We start from the raw sequence: 20,983 nt of genomic DNA on the forward strand, positions 1-20,983 counted from the left end.
AAGGATTTGCAAATTATATGATGTGCAAGGTTAATCTAAATAAGATGCAAATATTAAGCTAAGAATAAAAGGAGCATATTAATCTAAATGAATGCATATATTTAGATTATATGAAATTACTATGCACGAAAATAAATAAGATAGAAATGCGAATGTGATTGAGTCAACAATTTGGCATTAGTTCAATATAATTCATGTGCATCCTTTGAAATGAGGAATTGACAGTTTCCTAAATAGAATCCTAGAATTGATCAACAATCAAGATCAATTTGGATGGACAGTCAAGATTGGAAATGAGATTCAGTTAGAATGGAAACTTTCTTGTGCAAATGAAGGTAATTGATTCAGTTCTGAGTGTGAGAAAGAGTTACCTGACTTGATTCCTTTTCCAATTCCAGTTCACTCGAAGTTTCCATAGTTGAACCAAAGAAAGGATTTCGAGAGTATATTTAATTTAATAAAGTTAAATATGACTTCATAAATGTGTAATCTTAATTAATTGAATAACTAAACTCAATAATTAAAATGAGGATATATTTAATTAAATTAAATATATTTAATCCCTTAATGTGTATTTTAGCCAAAGGAATTAATTTAATTTAATAAAAGTGCTAGGACTCATAATTAAATTAAATTGAATAATAGGTTTACTTTTGCTAATTCAATTAGACTTAGGAATTAAATCAAGTATGTAATTAATGTAGATTAGGGATTTTTTGCATTTGACACTTAGGTCAAGTAGCCATTATCAAAATTTAGAATCACCTAGTAAAATAGGACTTTAAGATTGATTAATAGACCAAAATTGGCTTAGCATATAGTTTCAAGGTTGGGAACCACTTCAACATCATTTGCATGGTTTAGAGGGAATGAACCTTGTGATCATAACATTAACATAGAAGCAGAACTTGCTTCTTTAACTCCTTACACTCAACTCTTCACTGAAGTTATTCTTCAATTCCTTGCATATGCAATTTTATCACCTTCGAAAATTATATTTGATCCTACTAGTTGGGAACAACTAATTGTTCATTTTATTGTACCTAATATGATGACGGTTCCACAGGAATTTGTAATTGACCTAGCTAATAAGCAACCAAATCCATTTAATTGGTTATGGATAGTTTCTTTCTAAAAATTTCTACTATGATATGTTTTTGTAAAATTTCTTGAGAACTTTGCCCATTTTTCCTAGTCTACATTATTTTTGTGGAGGATCTTGAGGTAAGTCACTTAGCATGGGTTGAGTGAGTTTTATTTTTTATTATTTGGATTCTGGAATATGTATGCAGCAATATCAATTTTTTTGTTGTGTAGCTAAGATGTAATAAGCACCTTTAAAAAGATCTCTAAATATACATGTTCAAAAGGAGATATAAAAAGATACTTGTTTAGAAGGAAAAGAAACCAACATTTACATACCCTTGAAGAAAATCATAGAGCTAGTGAATGGTAATGAAATCATAGAGCAAGGGCACAACACAAAAATGAAATCATAGAGCAAGGGCACAACATGGCAACAAAATCATAGAGAAAGGGCACAACACTGAAATTGCAAATAAAGGGCATGAAAATGAAACATAGAGATCACAAGGGCATGGAAACCAAAACATAAAGAAAAATCACAAAGAAAGGGTACAACAATGAAATGCAGAGATATATCACATGAACGAAATGCACCAAGCACATATGCATAATCATGAGGTTCATTCCCTTGTAGAAGTCATAGCCCAGTTAAATATATGTATATATCAACCTAGATAATTAGTAACTAGACCAATTTAACTAGTTATGGCTTGTTTCTTTCTAAAAATAACTATTATGATATGTGTTTGTAAAATTTCTTGCGAACTTGGCCCATTTTTCGTGGTCTGCATTATTTTTTTGCAGGATCTTGAAGTAAGTCACTTAGCATGGGTTGAGTGAGTTTTATTGTTTTATTATTTAGATTATGGAATATGTATGTAGCTGGATCATATATGTAATAAGCACCTTGAAAAGGATCTCTCTAAATATATAAAGAGATATAGGTTTAGAAGGAAATATAAAGACATACATGTTTACAAGGAAAAGAAAAAAAAAAATTTGCATGTGTCTCTTCTCGCCCTTGAAGAAAATTGCAGAGAAAGGGCACATAGATCACAAGGGCATAATACGACAATGAAATCATAGAGCAAGGGCATGACATGACAATGAAATCATAGAGCAAGGGCATGAAACAACAATGAAATCATAGAGTAAGGGTGTGACAATGAAATGTAGAGATAAAAACAAATGGAAAATGATTGTCGTGTTTCTTTATTTTGTTTTATACTCATGAGGGCGTCGCAATTGTGACACAGACGTTGATACTATGAAAACATTAGGGAAAACTACAAATAAAAAACATGAAAACGACCACAAATTACTATCACAATTTGACCCCAAATGTTGTAGTGCCTCATGATGTGCACACGAGTAAGCCCATCAAAATCATGTAGTCACACATGTGTATTTCTAGACTCCCTCTAAGTATCAACCTTCTAATCTCCTTTGTTTCCTTCAAAGAACTTTCATACTTCCTCTTAATGTAGATGGATACTCACTAATACATTAGGGGTCAATTTGCGATGTTAATTTGTGACGGCAAGAAAAGATAATGTGGTTTTGGATTTTTTTTTTTCAATTTTAGCCCGATGGCATCGCAATTGCGACGGCAGGCGTCGCAATTGCGATGCCAGCGGGATATAAGAGAAAAAAAAAAAGCCAAAAACCCTCATTTGAATGAAATTGTGCGACACAGGGTTCTTCTAAAAGGCATGCGTGGGAGAATATCAGAACTCATTTGCATCAGGCATCCTTAAAACTAGTTCCATGGAGTTCATTTTTTGAATGCAATGACCCATTCTATTCTCTATTTTTGGGTGGCAACTTGAGATCTCCATTCACAGGTGAGTCCCAATGACTCAAAAAGATTTTAAGGCACTGATGTTTTGCGCACTTTGAGGCTGCATTTTTTCAAGGCAGGGCACTGTTTGCAACCTACGTGGATGTTTTATCAAATGGGAGCAGCTGGTTGAAGGAAGGGTGATTAGCAGGAAGAAGGATCTCACTGCCAATGTCTGGTATGTACATGTAAATGTGATAAATTTGTTTATTATTTCTGTGTTTTTTGGATTACTGATTATACAATCTCCTTTAATCTGTCCTAGAGACCTGACTGGCAGCCTAGTAGCCCAAAAACCTTTGTATGACTATTTTGGGCCAACACCAACATATTTCTATGGCAGATGCTCTATTTTAATTGCATAAATTCACCATATTAACAAAGGAACTATATGTAAGACACTTCCTAACACCTTCAACTCTTGGAAAATGCCTACTTATACTATCAAATGGTCAATTCCAAAAGGAATTAGCCCCAATAATTCTACAACACCCGAATCCCCAAATCTGGACTCCAAACCCCTATTTTAGGGCCTCCTTGATCTCTTGTCTGCACATACTCTTGTAAAAAATTAAAGATGGGTTCACCATCTACTGGACATCACATAATATTCCCAATCACCACTTATCTCCTTTGCTTGGCAGATTAGCCACTGCTACACTTTGTCACACCTTTACAACACATGGTCGGACTGTTCTCAACAATGATCACCTCTGTCCCAATGAATTCTGCATATGCATGGTCAATATTATATAATACATGTTAAATTGATTCATTCCATGAATATCAAGCCTACATATTCATGGAATGATCACCATTTCTCTTAAAACCCGATTGTGGTAAAAAAATGGTTAAAGAAAATTACTGTTACTTCAACAAGCACCGCAGCAGTGAATTCAAAACAATATGGAGTTCATCAACTAGTAACTGCAATAATTAAAGAAACTCTTGTCAAATCCTATGAACTCCAATGAATCAATAAAGACTTCCAAAAACCAAAGAATAGTAGAAATCTCAGAGTTTTTTTATTCACCAATGTTACAAACCCGCACACCAGTCTCATTCACTGTCGCATAACAGAGACTCCACAAGATTAAATAAGTTAAGAAACTATCTCAACCAACTTGTCATTGAATTGAGAATAATTCATTAAACAAAGCACAACTAAACTCTAACTTCACTCCAATCCCAAACTAGTCGTTTATGTTTAAATATTTGAATATTTAACTAACAAAAGGTTTTATTTGAATATTCAACCTTAATTTTAATGTCTTGGGATTACCTCCTACCCAACCTAGACTTATCAAACATTATTAAATATTACATCCCAATACTTAGTCCTTTGTGGACATGACCAACATTACACAATGAAGAGTACTCCTTTAAGGACCTTGTAAATATGCCAATGTAGTGTACTACTTGAAGGTCATGATCAATGCTAGGTTCTTCCAACTGATCCTTGGACTCTGCTTATACATTCCACACCTCTGATTTGCTTGGAGAGATTTGAAGGTCTTCATGATCCTTAAGCCTGACTTGAGTGTTTGAGGTGCTCTTGCACCAGTATATTTATTATTTCCACATATATATTAAATATACAAATATATATTCAAACTCATATCCATTCCAAATAATAACCAATATAGTTCATATAGAATTCAAGATTAATTCTATATTAATCCATTACTGATCTGACTGAAACTATAACACTGACAGCAATATCATAGATTCATGAATTCAAATACAATTGGCCACAAACAATACAGGCTTATAGAACATACAGGTATATACCTATGCTCCACAGTATAATGGCCCGCCTAGGGCAAGACATGAAAAATAGAAAACTGCATTTTTTCAACCCAAAAAAGATATAATACACTATACATCGAATGCCCTCAAAAGGCTGTGAAACACTGTGGGAGTTCAAGAAAATGGCATGTTTATTCAAGAAACCCTAGTTCTAGCAGTGAACAGGCCAGTGGGTTTGGAATTTTTATTACACTGTGCCAAACTATTCACAAAGATCTACCAAAACATATAGAGCAAGGAATCAAAGCAAACTAACTAAGAATAACAAGAAATTGTGAATTTCAATTCATATTAAGGTAGTTTCTCGAGTTGCAAGCCAACCTGTGACAAAATTGAAGTGTAAATGTTATTGCTTGCTATTAAGGTTTGAGAAAAACCTCAACCAATACATACACCAGGCCTTGGATGACCTTATATATCTCTATATGCCATGTTCCAACTATTGGAACTGACCCATAACCACCTTTGGAGATTTTGTAAAATCTTTCCCAAATGTTGAAGTTAAAATGACAACTTTACAACTTTTCAGCATCTTGACTCCTATCAACCTACCATCACCTCAAATCGATGTAGAATGCCTTCCTTAGCTACATGAACCATGTCTCCATCCTTTTCAAAAAATTATGCTAAAAGTGTTAGATGATACTCATCAATGGCAAGTTAAAGCAATGTAAAGTTCTTCTTTGCCTGCAACACATATAACAGGAATGTAAACTTATCTTGAAACTTCTTCTTTTCCTGCAACACATATAATAGCAATTATAAGTGCTTGCAAGGTATATACTTATGAATAAATATTACATCCTAATTTAAATGTATGAAAACAATTTTCATTCCTTTTAAGCTTCATTCATCTTGAGGTGCAATTCACAAACTCAAGAATAGTGGTTTTTGTTCTTCAGGATACCTTTAGGGGAAGAGTATGTGAATGCCCCCTCGTGTCTAGAGTCCAGTTTAGAGGAGATGGCTATTTACACTGCTAAGGTTTGTTGAATATAATCCTGAATAACATTGCTTGCTATTGTATCATGACAGAAATGAAAGCAAATGATTTAAGAGTTAAAAGAATAAAATGGATTTTTTGAAAAGGCTTTAGAAACTTTCAAGTAAATACTATTGCTAATGATTTATTGCTGCTCTATTTTGGTATTTGATGATTGTCCATGCTTAAAAATTTAATGTCATTATGGTTATATGAATGGATTCTTTGCCTTAGAACACTATCATCTTCAAAATCCCATATGAAATCTATATGACCATATCATTTCTTCAATATGCCCTATGGATGTCCCTATCTAACTTTATATCTTTTAATTGCATATAATAACTAATTTATGTGCTTTTTCATGACTATGTTTGACTCATATAATTGTGATCTCTCTAGCACTATGTTGTCATTTAATATTTCTTGCTAAAGCTTGTAAATTTTGTTCCTTTTTCCATGCCATGTAATATGTCTTTCCTTGTAGCTTATATGTTTTGAAATTTTTGTTAGGCCTTGTAGCTTGTATGATTTGATTTCTGGAGAGCTTCTACAACTAAGCAAGAAGGTCGTTGTACGAGTTATAGCTGCGCGTTCGGGTATGAAAATTGTATATTTTTCAATCTAATGTATATTTTGACTATACTTGTAGCTTATATGTTTTGAAATTGTTGTTAGGCCTTGTAGCTTGTATAATTTGATTGCTGGAGAGCTTCTATAGCTAAGCAAGAAGGCTATTGCACGAGTTATAGCCGCATGCTCGGGTATGAAAATTTTTTTTTTTTTTATTCTAATGTATATTTTAACTAGACTTTTAGCTTATATGTTTTGAAATTTCTTTTAGTGGCTTAATGTTGTAAGGTCTCTTGAAATAAGACCTTTAGGTGGTTGGTCAAAGTTTTACAAATAATCTTAGGAATAAAGTCAAAGAAAGTATTTTTAAAATATTAAAGTATTTAGCTAGGTCTAAGAAGATTTGTGTACTTTCGACAGTTTTGCTTAGTTTTTGAAAGTTGCAGTAGACCGAAGTTTTCATAGCCCGATTTTTGTTTCCTACAAAGAACGATCATGTCAGATAATATAAGTGAAGAACAAAACAGGGAGACAATCGCTAGATTGTGGTCTAACTTGAAAAGAAAAGGTGATGGAAAATGTTATTGTCCTTGCAATATTTGTAAGGGCTTAAACCATAGAAGACTGCTAATCAAAACAGTTAAGAGACATTGTAGGGAGAATGGTCACATTGAAGGGGGGCATGACTATCATCCACTGGTAAGTTGTTCATTATATCATTTTAACAATTTATATACATATGAAATCACTTGATGATGAGTTGATGATCATGGTTTATTTATGTTAATCAATTTTATATAGGTTGATCTTCCCAGGGAAGTACATGATATGAACCACAACAATCTGAAGAATATGGTTTTCGAAGTTGAGGAACATGGAGGTGCAAATATCCAAGGTGAAGATAATGATCCCATGGAAGATGGTGATCATGCACTAGAAAACACAATTGAAGAGGATGGTATAAATACATTGATCCATGACACATCTAGTCCAAGCGTATCTGATCATGATGATGATGATAGCCTCGATGTACCTCTAGTTCAGAAGGCATACGAGACCCTATACAAAGACTCCCAAAGAACTCTTCTCTCTGTTGTATTGTTGTTGTTGAACTTGAAGGTTATGAATGGTTTATCCAACATAACAATGTCACGTATGTTAAGGTATGTCATATATGTCTTTATAGTTAACAAAGGGTGAATAATGTACCACTAATATTGTTTATATTAACAACTTATATTTTTTGTTGTAGATTGATAGGCGAGTTTCTGTTACCATCATCAAATATTCTACCTCGCTCATATCGAGAATTAACTGTTGTTATGAAAGATATTGGAATGGAGTATGAAGCAATACATGCTTGTCCCAATGATCATATTATATATTATAAAGAACATGAATTTGCAACACAATGCCCTGTATGTAATACGAGTAGATATCGAATAGATCGACTAACAAAAAAGGTGCCTCAAAAGGTTCTTCGTTACATCCCCATTATTCCACGGATGTGACAATTATTCAAGTGTAGTAGCTTGGCTCAATTTATGGATTATCATGCACGCAATTGAAGTCGAGATGACATTATTCGAATCCCTGTAGATGGTTTGGCATTTATGCACATAGAGGAAAAGTGGCAACACTTCAAAGAAGAACCTCGTAATCTCAGGCTTTCATTGACAATGGACGGTGTCAATCCATTTGGAGAGATGAGATCTGTTTACTTGGTGTGGCCTGTTTTTGTTATCAACAATAACATTCCTCCGTGGATGTCAATAAATAGGGAGCACATTATGTTGGCAATGATTGTTCCAGGTATCTTATCATTTGATAGTTATTAATTTACACGTACTTACAAATCTTGCAGTAAAACGGTCACAATAACTATGTAATGTTACTGTTCATTCAAGTAGGTAAATATCAAGTAAAAGATATGAATGTATATATTGAGCCTCTTATTGACGAGTTGGTGGAGCTATGGAACGGTGTCACTATGTATGACGTGTCTAGACCAATACGACAAAGACAATTTCAATTCCATGCAATACTTGCATGGACAATACATGATGCCCCAGGGCTAACACATTTTTGTGGTATGTTATAGTGAATTCAAGTTGCGCACAATAATTCTAATTATAAAAATTAACATATTTAATAATCCAATTACATCATTATCTTGTAGGTCTTCAAACAAAGGGAAAATTTGCATGTCCAGTTTGTGGTCCAAAGATGAAATCTTGTCATTCAAAAAGTTTAGGAAAGCAGGTGTTTGATGAGTGTAGACACTTCCTCCACGAGAATCATAAGTATCGAAGTACGAAAAAACATCTTTTCAATGGGAAAGAAGAGACTACATAAAAGCCATGAAGAATGACACCTCGCCTATGGAAGTTGGAATATAATAGAATTAATCGTCGAGGTAATGCCGTTCCACCTAATGGTTTATGTTTGTAATTTATATATTTCTATTATGAGTTTTGTTGACTAATTGTGTAATTGATGATCGTGAAGGTCGTCAAGGCAATACTGACAACCTTCCAAAGGGACTAAAAAGCTATCCCAAACAATTTAGTAGGTTGCCCTACTATGAGCACTTACAAATTGTGCATTTGTTTGATACTATGCATATTGGAAAGAATATAACAGAGACATTGTGGAAAATATTGGATGGACGGCATGACAAAGAAAAAATTGTCAAAATTTGTAATGACATACATGAATCCAATCATATTGCATTGAAAAATTTCATTCACTCAAATAGCAACAGAGATCGGATTAATATAAGTGCCCTTTCATGGTTATTAACAGAGCAGCAAAGTGATGCCATAAAAGAAGTCATATGAAAAATTCGATTTCCCATAGGATTTTTTGCGAACATAAACAATCTCATATCAAAAAAAAGTGAATTTGGGCCAGGGCTCAAAACGCATGATTGGCATACTTTCATCAAGGTAAGTTATGTTCTTCTATATTTACAATATATTCATAAACTACGTGAATTGTTCATTATGTTATGTTAGAAAATAATGAAATGATTGGTTTATAATTACTGCAGTATGTGCTTCCTCTATCTCTCCCAGAGCACTTCAACAATAACATCAAACAAGTGATATACGATCTTGGAAAATATATGAGGTAAGCAGTAATATCTGTTCAATTTGTTGTATATATTTATTATATTCGTGATTTGTTTTTTTTGCTATGTAATCTATTGTATATTATTTTGTAAAGTCTCATATCTATATATTTTTTGTGACTTGAATCTCTTAATGTAGGTGGTTGTCATCTAAAGAAATCCATAAAGAAGATATAAACTATTGGAAGAGAAGAATTCCTCATTTATTGTGTGAAATGCAAAAGTATCTACCTACAACTTTTTTCAATGCACAGGAACACTACCTCATACACCTAGTTGAGGAGATTGAATTGTGTGGACCTGTACACACTAGGTCAATGTGGATGGTTGAGAGGCATTTGAAATCTTTGAAGGCTTTGGTTCAACAAAGAGCACATCCTAAGGGTTCTATGGTAGAGGGATATATGGTATACCAGACTATGGTGTACATTACTGAATATCTTCCTAAATTTGCATCAAATATCCATGTAGATCACATTTGGGATCTCGAGCCTTTTAAAAAATTAGAAGGGGAGTACTTGATGGGGAAAGGTACATTGAGGAAAGTGAGAGGTAATAAATTATAAGATGTTATTATAATAAATTATTTCTTAATCTTCAAAATAAATCGGTTGTAAGTTGTCTATTTTTTTTTTTGTACAGGTGCTCGAGAGTGGGATGCACTACATTTGTATATTGCAAACAATCTTGATTGGATGACAGTATGGATTGAACGATGTCAACATTCTAGTCACACATTAACATGGGAAGGTGTATCTTCATTGGTTAAAGAAGCTCATCGTAATGGAGATTCCAATGTTATGCAAAGGGAAATAGATTTAGCACGTGGTTCAAGAGATTTCCAGGTATGTACAAATTTATTAATCACCCGTATGTTTATCAACTCACGATACAATAATTTTGATATATTTCACATATTATTGCAGGTTAAACACCACAAGGCTATGTTTTGTAATGGTCAGAAATTTTGTGTCAAAGTGTTGGATGACACAAAGAAAACTTGTGATTCAGGAATAACTACAGTCTTTCAAGTGACTAATATTTCATCTAGAAATGACTTACATCCTCAAGAGTCTGAAAATCGATACTATGGCATTTTGGATGAGATAATTGAGTGTGACTTTAGTTCCTTCAAATCAGTACTCTTCGTTGTCAAATGGTATAGGCTACGACTTAATCCAAATGATCCTGATAGAACTGTTATCGAACATGATAATGGATTTACAATGGTTAATACAAGGTCGTTTGAGCCAGTTGGGGATGAGCCTTATGTTCTTCCAAGCCAATGTGAGCAAGTATTCTACTCAGAGGTTCCACATAAATCGGGTTGGTCATTTGTTGTTAGACATGAACCGAGAGGAAGGCCAATAAAGTATAATGCGATTGAAGAAGAAGATACCGAAGAAGTAGAAGATGATGTAGATGGTGATCACGATCGACAGTTATTGGATGATGTTCTTGACACAAATTTTCATGAAGAAGAAGAAGAAGAAGATGATGACGATGATGCTTCTACTGATGATGATGATGAAGATGATGTTGATGTTGATGATGACGACGACGACGACGATGATGGTGAGGAGGATGATGATGACGACGACGACGATGATGACGAGGACGATGATGATGATGATGATGATGATGATGACGACGACGAGGATGATGATGATGGAATTTAGAGGTATGCCATCAATCCTTAATCTATTTAATATTCATTTCTTGCTAGAAATATATTTGTCTTATATATATGGTTACATAGTTTATTCATTATCTATTTAAAAGCTACAAGTTTCAACTACAAATAGAATATTGCTAATCCATTTTAAAATTATTATAATGGGTTTTGGAAGAAATTACAGTTATCTTAATTAATATAAAATATCTAACTGAATTTCAAAATGTTATGCAAGTGGCTTTAGTCTAGGTGTTTCCTCCACCTCCACACACATCAAACAACTTCAAATAGCATGTCCCCAAGGTGACTAAGCCCTCAACTCATCAGCTGATACAAAAACCCAGTTTTAGCCCTTCACTAGGACTACTTCCCTAGTAGGCTTATAATTTGAGCCTGATTTAAGTGTTTTATTGTGTACCTTTTAATGTTTTTAATTTTTATGTGATGCTAATTATGGATGTGATTATGATTATGATGTGATTATTCTCACGATAATTGAATTACATTTGCAGGAAATTGAACCCCTTTTAGGAGCATCCCGCACGGTCTCATGGATCGACAGGTATAAGTCAATACTCCTTATAGATACTCTATTTAATACACTTATCAATAGTAAGATTGATGTCTTCTAAGATCTCTCCCATTTGCAAGTACCAGCGAATAGGTATTTGTCAGAAGTGTCTTCCTCGAGTGAGGGAAATATACGAATAGAAGAGGAAAGTGAGACATGCAGTTTATCTAGAACAGGGAGATTAACTAGAGGTCAAAGGACTAGAAGGAAATTCAATAAACGCATGAAATTTTTCCTTGCTCAAGGGGGGTCATGTTCTTATGATGATGAGACAGAAGGCGACATCGAGGTGCCCTTGAGGTACCAACATCTACAAAAACATTAGGTACCCAAGGAACTTCCTCCAATAAACACTGATTTTTGTGTTAATGAGAGGATATATTGCATAGCACCATCATCACTACATGGTTTGGGCCTATTTTCTATGGACGGCATAAAGGTGTCTTATAAAAAAAATTTTGAATTGATGGAGTATGTTGGACCATGTTACGATTACAAAAGTTGGATGCATATTGTTAAATATAAAAAAAGTATGCGTAGGTATGCCCTCTCGGCAAATTATATACAACAGCAAGACAATAATCAAAGTAAAAGTGTGGCTATATACAATGATGGAAGGCCAAAAGCAACAGGGAATATTACAGGTTTTATAAATAGTACACGACTTGGGTCAACTATAAAGCAACCCAATTGCATATTTGAGGCGCGCGAGGGAAATCGTGTATTCGTCTATGCGATAAAATCAATACGTGCAGGGGAAGAGCTTCTTATTGATTACAATTTGAATCGCATAGATACAAACGAGGCTACTATCATGGGGGTGGTACATACTATTAAACCAACTTCTAATCAATGACTCCAACATACCATTTAGTCAATAAATTTTTGGCTAACATTTTTATACTTCATCTTTGACACAGGGGCACAATATGGAGCAACCGCCCGGAGGGGATGCTGAGGATGCTCCCAGCTCATCTACACATGAGTAGGTAAAACTCATTTGTAATTGTGCAAACTAGATAGAAGCAAAATGTTATTTTTTTAATGTTGTTTTCTTTATTGTTTTGGAGTAATTTTGATAATACTAATATTATTGTTGTCACAGAGGGCTAGTGGTCGGAGGGAGGGAAAGGAACCTGCAGTCCCTCAGCAGGCCCCCCCTAAGGAGGACCCTTTCTATATCGATTTAGCAGAGACCGATGACCCAATCGGTTCGATTAAAATTAATTTAAAGAAAATTAGCAAAGAAATTCTACGTTTGGCAACCATAAAGCCTATGACTCAACAAATAAAAGATAGGGCATCTGAATTGTTGCACACCTTTGAGTCCTTAAAAGTAAGTATTAATGAAATTTTTAATTATAACAAGAGTTCAATAATGGTTTTTATGTTATGCTCTTTTATGGCATTAATTAAAATATGGATGTGTTGTCTTTACAGAGTTTTTTGCTTGATTTTGAGCCCCGTTCCCATGATGAGGGTGCTGCAGGTGGTTCAGGTAGATCGCATGTTCCATTTGCCACTTCTATTTTCCACTAAATATATATAGAAATGATCATAATCATTGACAATACATGCTCGAACAATCATTTTTTTTAATGCTCTAACAATCTTGTCCATGCTAGTCCACGCGTTCTATATTTATGCATGCTCTAACAATTTTATTCTTCAACTTCACATCAATTGAATCCTACGATGACACCGCCTCCATCCAGGACAACCACAAATCTCTTTTTGACTGCTGAGTCAGCAACACGCAGCTTACATGCATTAACTGTTGCACCATCTGTTGGTACACGAATCCCTCTTTTTCTCTCTTATGATAGCAACAAACAGTTTCTTTTTTACAACTTTATAACATCAATTACCATTTGTTCTTTTATACTTAGATTGTGACAAAGACTTATGAAACTTATGAAACTTTTTGCAATAGGACCTGCAACATCATTTCCTGGATGTTCCTATGTTCCTAGTACGGGAATGGTGAAGGATGTCACATTGATCATCAGCGACGATGAAGGCATTCCATTAAAAATAGCCAAAGTTCCAAGTACTTTAAAGTTATTATTATTCTATAGTGATATAATAGTAATTTAGTTTTTGATCACTCTTCATCGACTAATGATCCCATGATTTTTTTGTAGGGAATGATCTTTTTTGGAGAAAACTTGGTGATGAGTGTTTGCGAATATTTGGGCCCACCATGCATACCTGGTGGAACATCATATCCTAACTAAAACCCCAAACCACTATTTTGATTTCATATCATTGCTATAATAGTTTTCCTTTTCGTCCATTTCTTGAACTATATTAAAGGTAGCTTCACTTCATTTATGAGTCTAACATGTTTTTTTTTACTTAAAAGGTAGAATCAGCAACACAAACCGTTAAAGGATGATCTTATAGAGAGCATGACCCAACTCTTTGGACCTCGTGCATTCGAGAGAAACAAGCTCCTTGAAAAAGTTGGTTTATGTTTGAAGTATATTAGGGACCAGTACAGAAAAAATTTACGGGATAACCCCAGGTACGAGCGTCCGCCCTATGTTCCTGAGGTTGAGTGGCAGGCTCTGATTTTGGATGGAAAGTATAAAGCTGACAAGAAAAATAATATTACACCAGTGGAGAGTACAGCAAGTTATGTGATACTGTTGAGAATCTAATTATGTACTAATCAACCTCCATATTTATACTATCTAACATATTTCAAACTTTTCATAGATTGCTTGACACATCAAAGGCAACAAAGGCAAGACTAGAAAAGCACGGGACACACAAGCTCGGCTCTGGTGGTTTTTCGAAACTTCAAGAAAGAGTTGTAAGTATTAGTAAATGAAAAATTGTATCAAATTTTTTATATAATGTGAAGGGAAATGCTAGGACTCCCTTATTTAGCTCATCAATTATAAATAGGTCAATAGAATATAATAACAGTAGTGGATTTTCATATTCAATATAAACAATTCAACAATTGAAATCAAGACTTTGCAATCTAGATTAGTGAAGAAAACTTGTGATTCACTAATATGACATTATTTAAAATCTCACCCTTGACTGAATTTTCCTCCAATAGTTGAGAATAAAGGTAGTGATTGAAAGAATGAGGGAATGCAGCAGCACTTGCAGCCATTTTTATTTCCAAGAGCTGAACTAACTCTTACCCAACTTAAGAATTTGGAGAAAATATGTTGGTACAAGCAAAGCATACAAACACGCAACATTTATATAGTAGATTGCTCCATCAAAACTGCTCGATTTTTGTCCTATTATATTGTGATGGATATAGATGATTTGTTGTTGATATTTTAACTACCCTCCATTGGTTGATGAAACAATGCAAGTAAAATTCACCATACCATGCAAAAATGTAGGGCTCAGAGTTCAAGAGATGCCTCACAGAAGATGATAAGAGAATTGGCTTCCAACAAGGCTATAGAGCCGTGGTTGAACGGCTACGAGCTGAAATTAGTGTGGAAGGTTCTAATACTGATGCATCTCAGCCACAGGTAAATAAGCTAAATGAAATTTATTTCAAATTGAATACTTTACCAATTAGTCTATTTGATTTTAAGTTCCAATATAAAGTGAGTATATCTGTTTTAAGCAAGCAATGATAACAATGCGTAGGATGTTGGAATGCAGCCTAACAATCCTTCTACACAATCTGTGGATGTCGAAGGTTCGCATGATGTGCATCCCAGTGGTGGAGGTATACATTTTCTATTAAATTTTTTATATGTAATTGCAATTGGTGTTTGGATTAACGTAACATTTTGTATAGTAGCTGTAGAGGATCGAGGGGTCGATGTTCATGACCGTGTTGATGTTGAGTCCAGACAAAATGATGTGGTCAGATCAGGTAAAGAGACATAGTTATGTTATTTAAAATAATTAAATACTTGTAACAATTATAATAAATTATTTTTAATTTAACTCTTTTATTTTTTATTGCAGAGAACCCCCCTTTGCAACAGCATAGGAATTTGAGATCATCAAGAACAGAGAATAGAACAATTGATGAGGGGGGAATTGATCATGACACTGATGCTCCTCTTAGAGCTTACATAGAAAAAAGAAATAGAAAGAAAAAAAAGAAATGATTGTCACTACATACCTTAATTGATAATGACTGTATTTTATGTCTCAATGAATTTAATTATGTGCTAATGAATGTTCATGAATTATGTGTTAATGCAGAATATTGATGAATATTGCATGTTAACGAATCTAATGTGTTAATGAATGTTATCATGTGATATTGATTGAATGTTATCATGTGATATTGATTGAATGTTACATTTTATTAATGGTTGAAAGAATGAATGAATGTTAGATGTTAACGGGGAATGTAGAGTGATGTTAGGGGGAGGGGGGTGGGGCCAAATGAGCTTCCACCTTCACGTGGTTGGCCCTATTTAGTAGAGAATATTAAACTATTCTCGAAACAAAGTGAAGCTCAATAAGATGTAAGTGAAGCTCAAATTGGCACAAATAGGGAGTCTATATGATGTAAGGGGTCATTTGAAGTCCTAGGGTGTCCTAGGAAGAGTTATGGGTGGATGGTAGTGTTTACATGATGTAATAGGCTATTAAAGCCCCTAAATGATGTAAAATGCACTCAAAGTGCAAGATCCGTTATTTCCCGCTCCTTCCCCAATATCAAATGCTTTAATTTTGATCTCCCTAAAGTCATGTTGGAGGCTCCCAATTACACCGATACATGGATGCAAGAACACTGGCAACAACGTCATGTGTTAATAGGATATGGCATAAAGCTGCACAAGATAGATATTTTTGTTCTCAATAAGATATCACAGATAGACTTGAGACTTGATACATATTCCAAATTGAAATAAGTCACCATCTTTTCCTGAAGTAACCAAATTGCGTAAATATGTTACCTTGGATATTTTAGTCTTACAATTTATGTACAGATTATTTTATAGTATGATTAAGTATTGTTAACTGCGTATTGTTACTATTTAGTTGTATAGGATACTTAATGAAATAAATTAATGTAACTTTTTTGTTTTTTTTTTTTTTGTATGGAGTTACCCAGCCCCAAAAAACATTGTTGTATTGTTATGTTGTATGCAACTACCCATTCCCAATTATGATTCCAATTTGGCAACTTAGGAGTTGTGAGAGCAGTTCAAATCACTCACTGGGGAAGATGGTTCATAATCATTTCCCGACTTTCTTCCTTGTATTGTCATAATTGGAACATAGGCATCTCTCTCTAATTAATGCTTACCTTTGATTTATTAACCATATTGTTACTATGGATATAACCCAATTAAATTTAAATCTCTTGATATCTGGATCATCAATCCAAGCATGGCTATAGAGAATCATAGCTATGTGGACACCAAATTTGAACAGTCCACTTACAATTGAGAAATAGAATATTGGTAGTGTCCTCATCTACTTGACAGATTGAGCATGCAGAAGCTTGGTAGGTGCCTCAAACCTAGCCCTAGTTTCATTGCCAACCATAAATTTGGTGCATACACGAAAGCTATTTTGATCTTGTGAGCATTGAATATCAAGATCTCCATTTGACTTCTCGTTATTAATGCCTTGACTCACTACTGCTGGATAAACAACCTAGTTGAAGTCCAGTGCAAAGAGGTTGCTAGCTACCAAAGATTTGATAAGTGTTACAAAAATATTCACTGTAACAATCTCCTTCTAAATTGAACTCCCGATGAATATTAATCTAGAATTCTTTTGGCACCATCTTTTTTATTTTTATTTTAATATTCTAAATTCCTACTTTAGCCTCATTGCTCTATTTTTGTTTTTATTCTATTTAATTATATATGTAATATTACAATGTGAAATTCAATGTTCAGATGTTTGTGGATGAAGTAATGGAACTTGTGGAGCTCACTTCTTTGAGAGGTGCCTTGGTTGGGCTTCCTGGACTGAATGGCCTATCTACTGAATAGCGTAAGCGGTTAACAATAGCAGTAGAGCTTGTGGCTAATCCTTCAATTATATTAATGGATGAGCCAACTTCAGGCTTGGATGCTCGGGCAGTAGCTATAATTATGAGAACAGTAAGAAATATAGTTGACACGGGGAGAACTATTGTTTGCACAATCCATCAGCCTAGTATTGATATCTTCGAGGTATTTGACGAGGTAAAGATTTGGTTTTCTTAAAATAGCTTTGTGAAGCATTTGAAATTGGCATCTTCTTAAAGCTAAATGAAATATGTTGTAGCTATTCTTAATGAAGCGAGGAGGTCAGCTTATCTATGTAGGTCCACTTGGTCACAATTCTAACAAACTTATAGAATATTTTTCGGTAAGATGCCATCCACTATGGTTTTATTCTGTTGAGAGATTTAGATCTGAATTTGGTACCTTTTAATGAGCAGTTTGAATTTTGGAGTTGTAAGTAGTCATAGTTTATTGTACTAGAACCAATAGGAAGTTGATTTTATATACAAGGAATTGGTCATGCCGGATGGTGTTGACCACTAAGCTTTTAGAAAACATTCTCAATACATTGAGCTTAAGAGTCAAGCACTAGCTGCAATCATCATATATGTTTCAGCTAATTGAAAATGATTCATGTAGGCCATTGAGGGGGTTCCACAGATCAAGGAAGGTTATAATCCAGCTACGTGGATGCTGGAAGTAACTTCTATGTCAGAAGAGCACCGTCTAGGTGTCAACTTTAGTGAAATTTACAAATCATCAGACCAGCTTAAAGTACGAATTTTATTTTATTTTTTTTACTCCTTCCACCATCGCAATTGCAATGGCATTTTCATCGCACCTACAGTAACCCCGTCGCAATTGGAGGGGTTGGCATTGCAATTGCGACAGAAAACACAAGAATTGTGACGTGGTTGTCATCACACCTACCCTCCAATTGCGACGGGGTAGCTGTAGGTGCGACGGAAATCCCGTTGCAATTGCGATGAAAAACACAAGAATTGCGATGACGATAACGAGACAACATGGTGGCTGCATAGCGACGGATAAGCATCGCAATTGCGACGGCAAGGGTAGATGTCGTAAATTGCGACTAAATAACTACGACGTCTATGTCTGTCGCAGTGGCGACACATTGCTGTCGTAATTGCAACACATAGCCATCGCAAATCGATGCCAAATCTATTAGTGACTCATAATCTCAATCATAAAAAATATTTGTTTCAAGAGCCTCACTTTATCTAGCCTGATAACAACTTCTTATAAGCTACACATCATAAGTTTCCTAATGTGTCATTCTTCTTTTCCTACAAAACCAACCTTAGAGACAAAGGAAAAGATCAAGGAAAATAACTCTTATAGTATGCACGTATATTTACAAATAAGAGGGAGGCTACAATAAGTAAGTAAATATAATACTCAAAGATAATAGATACTTATCTCCACATTAATGTTCTTGATACAAATTACTCCAATAAAAGTCCATGTGTCAAATAATGAGGAGGAAACATTGGTTATTATTCCTCCCTACAATGTAAAATTCCCACTCATTCCAACAACATTGTTGGGTGATAATATCTATTTAGTGATACTTAGTTCTCATGACTGATACTTAGTTCTATGCAATTTGTATCTTAAGGAATGTATTGAAGTTCTATTATTGTAAATGATTCATCGCCATTATTATTCCTCATATCATCATCTCCTTTGGTGTGGGTAATCGAATGGAATTTACAACACCATATATGCTGGTCAACTAATAATTGATACTTGTGTATCCATTTCATTGTTGATGTTCTCTACAAATATTCTAAAATATTCCTAGTTCTTTTCTCTGTCGAGTGGTTGTATGTTTCTTAATGATATATTTCATTATCCTTAAGATTTATTTATTTATCACCCATCACTTGGGTTATCTGTTCATAAAGTAATCTTTAATTACTCCACTTAAATGGAACATTTAATATGAAGACCATATTTCTTATTAAATCTCCAACTTGCTTCATTATCCTTCAACTATTTTTTAAATTTCTATAATGTCCCCTGTCCGATCCCATAAGAATTGGGCTTGATTTTATATTACAAGAGACCTCTCTTCACATATAATTTGTACACAACTCTTTATTTTTCATAATTTATTATTTGTTATGGCATTGATATCTTTTTTTTAATACATCAAATATTGTAGAAGTTGATTGTGATGTGGGTGTTCTACTTATGTTTGATATAGTGATTCTTTCCAAACTGTCTTGTTGACCAAAAAATGATTTTTCTCCAAAGAGATAATGATAGATGACATTGGAAATTATAATGATGCCTATATTCTATTTCACTTTTCCTTTATGTTTTGATTTTAATGACATTGCTCTTCTATATGTATACAAAATAATATTATTCATTCTCATTAATATGGGAGTTTGTATTGAATTGTAATAGATAATCACCTTTGTAATCTCCCTTCTAATATCTCAACAATGATAGGTATGCTATGTACATTAGGATAGACCTTACAAGAGAAGGTGGTTATGATACTTTCATTCAATCTGATAAAAGTTGTCTATAGCTTGAATTTGTGTCGCGGTTAGGCCATGCAACTAGTTCCCACTTTTCATCATGAAAAAAGTAGATGAAAAGTGGGAATTTTTTGGGGGGGGCTTTGCGCAAACCATAAACATGGCTTCGATCGAAGCCATATGGGATGATCTTCAAGTGAAGCCATAGGCTTCACACAAAGCCCCAATGAGCTATTGGGCTAGCAGACTCATTGGGCTTCACTCAAATCCTTATAGGCGTCATTCGAAGCCACTTATAACCCTAGAGAGGTCACCAAACCTGGCTTTATAAGAGTCATTTTACTATTTTTAAGTTCATTTTATGGTGGCAGTTTTGCAGCAGAGCTTAGAGTGAACTTCGTGATGTCTTCAGTTGCATCATCGTTCTATTCTACCATTTTCAACCTCCTTCGAGCATTCAATGTACAAGTATGTTAATTTTGTATTTTTAATGATTATTTAGTTGTTTTTAATAAATATTTAGTTTGTTTTGATGAATTATTAGTAGTTTTTGATGAATTTTTTTTTATGAATATTTAATAATATTTTATTGGTATTTTTTAATTTTTAGTATATATTAATTAGTTTTATGTTTATATGTTGTATTTAAGTTTAAATGTTGAAAAAACATAGTTAAATTTTAGTCAATGGAAGAAATAGTATGTTTCGAAATATAAAATGCTAGGTAGATAAGCAATAAAAACCAAAAATATGATAAGATGTAGAAAATCAACAATAGGATTAGATGTTAAAAAAAATGATTTAAAACTCTAGATGAATAAAAAAAATTAAAATACCTTCAATATCTAGAAAA

At 34.0% G+C, this 20,983-nt stretch overlaps 1 pseudogene; it reads left to right on the forward strand.

The window, feature by feature from the left end:
* LOC149542786 (ABC transporter G family member 32-like) overlaps window positions 1-18,526 on the forward strand; it is a 57,466-nt pseudogene extending 38,940 nt beyond the window's left edge.
* The last annotated feature ends 2,457 nt before the right edge of the window (window positions 18,527-20,983 follow it).

The sequence above is a fragment of the Cupressus sempervirens genome, chromosome 8 (assembly GCF_028749045.1).
Source record: "Cupressus sempervirens isolate cs-2001-9-10 chromosome 8, ASM2874904v1, whole genome shotgun sequence".
Classification (NCBI taxonomy): Eukaryota; Viridiplantae; Streptophyta; class Pinopsida; order Cupressales; family Cupressaceae; genus Cupressus; species Cupressus sempervirens.